The following is a 4,307-nucleotide window of genomic DNA, read 5'->3' as shown; positions in this document are numbered from 1 at the left end:
GTATTGTTCTTTCTTTTTGATTGTTTATGTTTAAGTTGTTTGTTGCTGGTTTTTAGTTTGTTTTTTGTCTTTTTGGAAGCTGACACAGTCTCTATGGAGATGGTTTTTTGGGGGGGTAGCAGGAGGAGAGAAGCTGCAGAGAGGCGTGTAAGACTGCAACTCTGCTTCTCTATTAAAAAGCTGAAGAATAAGAAATATATGAAGCTGAAAGTCTGTATGCATAAAAGTTTAAACTTATAATGAAGTGACTGTAAATTGATTGTTTCCATAATCTCATGATTAAATTATGATTATAGTTCAAGAGTAAACTTATGATGAAGAATCAACACATAAGGTTTTGCTGACAACACGTTTAAAGAGATGTTGATATTTCGTATCTTCAAGGTTCAAGGTTCAAGGTTCTTTATTTGTCACATGCATAGTTATACAAGTATAACACACAGTGAAATGTAGCCTGACACGCTCCTCGACATGTGCAAAAATGGGTGGGGGGGTAGAGGAAGAACATTATATATATATATATAGTATATACATTGGGTGAATGTGCAGTAGTAGCAGCAAGCAGGTGAATTCTGTACATTAATATGAATAGACATCTGACTATTTTACAGAATAGACAATATAAACATATTTAAAATTAAAGGAATTTGGAATGTACATTGTGCCTGGGTTTAGAGTGTCTGGAAGAGAGTCCTGTCTCAGTCAATTATAGATGATGTGAGAGGGCGGGTGTGTGTGTGTTTAGGGCCCGGATGGCTTGGGGATAGAAGCTCCTCTTGAGTCTCTCTGTCCTTGCCCGGATGATGCAGAACCTTCTACCAGATTGCAGAAGTTGGAACAGTTTGTTTGTCTGTGGAAAATGAAAATGAAGAAATGAAAGACGTGTGGAAAGTACCAAGTGGATCAAACACACTGATGGCTGGAAAGGAAAAGGAAGTTCTTAAAATAAAATCAATCTTTCATCACGAGTCAGCAAGACTTTAATTTAAATGTGTGGAAAACTTAAAGATGAGAACTGTTTGTATCTGTGACGGTAAAACTTATAATCTGAGGAAGTCTCAAGTTTCATTTGTACTGAAACTGTTCTCTGATTGTAAATGTGGGTTCAGTAGAAACCAGTCTTTGTTTTTACAAATGAGAAGTTCATCTGGGTTTGAGACAAGCTCCTCAGAGGTCGTCTTCTGCTCCTTCAGCTGCACAAAGACTGAAGTTACAGTAAACCAGCTCAGTGTTCTCAGGTGTGCTCGGCTTCTGCCCCCTGCAGGCCTGGAGAGACATGACCATGTGTAGTTTTTTGTTTTATACAGTTGTCAGCCAGGCATTTTTTTTTCACTGGAACTCTTTGCTCCACACTGGAGTCTCTACTTCTCCATAGAGCGCCCCCTGGAGGACCAAAGGAGGCCCACAGCCGAGCTCCCTACAGACCACCTCTGCATCCTGCTGGTCAAAGTCAGCTTCACACACTGAGGACCAGCGCTGGTCAGACTTCACATCCAGTCTGCCTGAACACAGACTGGAACCATTCAGCAGCCTGACAGAGTCTGGAGACATCAGAGAAGATCAAACAGAGAGATCAGAGACAGCAGACACACAAGAAAAAGATGGCAGCAAACAACTATTCACTGATTCAACCTCAGCACAACTCCAACATGACTTCATCATTAAAATGTTAGCATACATTTACATTCCATAATCCAACGGCTGTTATTGCAGCCCTAGCCTACTGGGATTCTCCTTTTTGGATGTGTAGTACTGTCCTTATTTCGCTTTTGGAATTCAGTAAAATGAGTGCAGCTGACTCCACTAAGCAGTCAGCTCTGGTACCTGACTGAGGGACAGGACATGGCCACAGAGAAAACAACTGACACATTACATTTAGTGCTTCCTTCTTTCTCCGTGGTGATAACATCAGCTTGGCTGTCTCTTTAAGTGTCTGTTATTTTCTTATACCCAATTCTGCCTCCTGTCTTTTTTTTTCACTTGGACACTTTTATATATATATTTTTTTACGTTTTAATTTTGTTGTACCTGTGACAATGACAAGAAAGATTCTGGTTCTGAGTCTGATGTTTATTTCCCCCGTCCTCAAGACCTGGATGATCTTCAACATGTTTTGAAACCGAGAGCGAGGTCCACGGCATATTCAACTTTCTTGAGATATCTGCACAGAGGCCACAGCGCAGGGAATCTAAATGCCAACTGTTATGAAGCAGTACAACTCAGACTAAGCACGGTGTGAGTTTGATGATGCTGAAAATCCAGGATCAACTGATCTGTTCAAATTTGTGGCCAGTAAATGGTAAATGGACTGGTTCTCATATAGCACTTTTCTGCTCTGTCTGAGCACTCAAAGACCTTTACACAACCTGTTCATTCACCCAAGCACTTTCTTCTAAGAGCTTCCTATGTAACATTCACACAAGCATTCATACTCCGATGGATGCATCGGAGAGCAACATGAGGTTAGTATCTTGCCCAACTGCGATCGAACCATTAACCTTCCGTTTTCTAAGTGCTCTACTACCTGAGCTACAGCCACCACACAATGATCATTCTAATTTAAGAATTTGGACAACTTTTAAAATGTCAGTGACACCTTAGAATGCATTTGCTTTGCGAGCTGAGGAGCCTTTGGACCTGGAAATGAGTAATGTAGTCAGAATCAGCAACTGGTTCCATTGCTGTTCACATAGGAGATGTCAGTTGTTTCATCTCATCTTATTCAAACCATTTCTGTCCTTGAAGACTGTCAGACTAGACTTTTTTCCCATACCTGGAAAGTGTTAAATTGTACCTGAACTGAATCCTTAAGGCTAAGCAGTGTCCTTTAGTGATGTGCATGTCTGCAGGCAGGAACCTTGTGTTTTGTATTAAATGTAATTCTCGTAAATTCATGTGTTTACAATTTTTAAACCTTCCAAAATGATTGAAAACTCTCAGTGTGAAGAAACCTTTGCTGTCACTCTGCTGCAGCCGAGTCCGAGCAGGGCAGCACAGCAGCATGTGTCCACTGGTAAAATGCTGCCCCCTGGTGGTGAAAGGTTTAATTAAATTCTGCAAAAAGTACCTTTAATGAAGTAGGCATGCATAAAAAAAGAAGAAAAACACAATCTTGCTTACAATCAGCAAAGCATTAGCTTTATAGGAAACTAGTACACCTCTGAACTTATCAAAAGAAATAGTTCCTTTGTTGATCCCAGCAGGTGGTGACAACATGCAGCAGCGATATATATTTAATGGCATTTGACATCGGTAGCATAAGTCATGGCAGACAGGAAGAAGCACTGTTACATTTAGGGAAGAAAGATCATACAGTGCTAGTTTACATGTCTTCAAAATGATTATTTCAAGTAGGGATGGAAACGCCAGCAACATTTTTATCATGTTCTTCCTAAAATAAGTTAACCAAAAAAGGAGTTTTCTGCATGTTTGCATTCCATTCTAAATATTCACATCTGTAGGGAGATCACTAAGACCCTAAACTCAAAGTATAAACCCCTGAGGAGAGAGAGTCTAATCACCCACCTAATCCCTGCTGGCGCCAGGGTGAAAAAACAATTTAATAAAATAAGAATGTCTCAAAGGCAGCGGACAAGCCTGCCTCTGGACCACAACCTCATGTGTTCCATATTTGGTTCAGTCTTGTTCCCTTTTTAGTAAGAGTGTTGGAATTGTTCAAAGGCTACTTTCTTGTATTCACTTACTCTCAGTGTTGAAGACAGTTTAAGAAAAGGTGCATTAAAATTTAACATGATGCAATGAGCCAACAGACAGACTGAGACGTGCTCAGAGCTCTGTGTAATCTGTAATCTGCACTCAAGTCACTGACCTGTAGGAAGTATTCTGTTCACGACATCAGATAATGAAGCAGATGTGTTGACACTGAAAATCTGCAGAGATGAAGTTGTTTCTTGTTACACAGCTGAGTCAAAATAAAGAACTGGATCAATCAGCAGAATTAATAATGGATTCCCAACCCTAATCTCAGACCACCAAGGCAAAAATTCTTCTGCTTATTAGTCATCAAAGAAAAAGACTCAGAATATTTTGTGGTAAACAAAAGGTTCAGAAATTTAATTTAATTTTTTTTAACAAAATAATTTGTGGCCACTGAGTGAAGTTCTTTACAGGTGATATTTGCTAACGAGTGTAAAGGTGATGGCTTGTTTTAAGCAAGCTTCAGTAACACTGCTGAGAGGAACATGATTCCTAATAAAGGTTTTAAATCACAGATTTGTGTGTGACGGGTTTAAATATGCAGAAACTTTTGATTATGAACAGAAATCTGTCTGAAACACATCGGAGCT

The sequence above is a fragment of the Perissodus microlepis genome, chromosome 7 (assembly GCF_051167445.1).
Source record: "Perissodus microlepis isolate ML-2025 ecotype Zambia chromosome 7, ASM5116744v1, whole genome shotgun sequence".
NCBI classification, from domain to species: domain Eukaryota; kingdom Metazoa; phylum Chordata; class Actinopteri; order Cichliformes; family Cichlidae; genus Perissodus; species Perissodus microlepis.
This window is presented reverse-complemented; position numbering follows the sequence as displayed.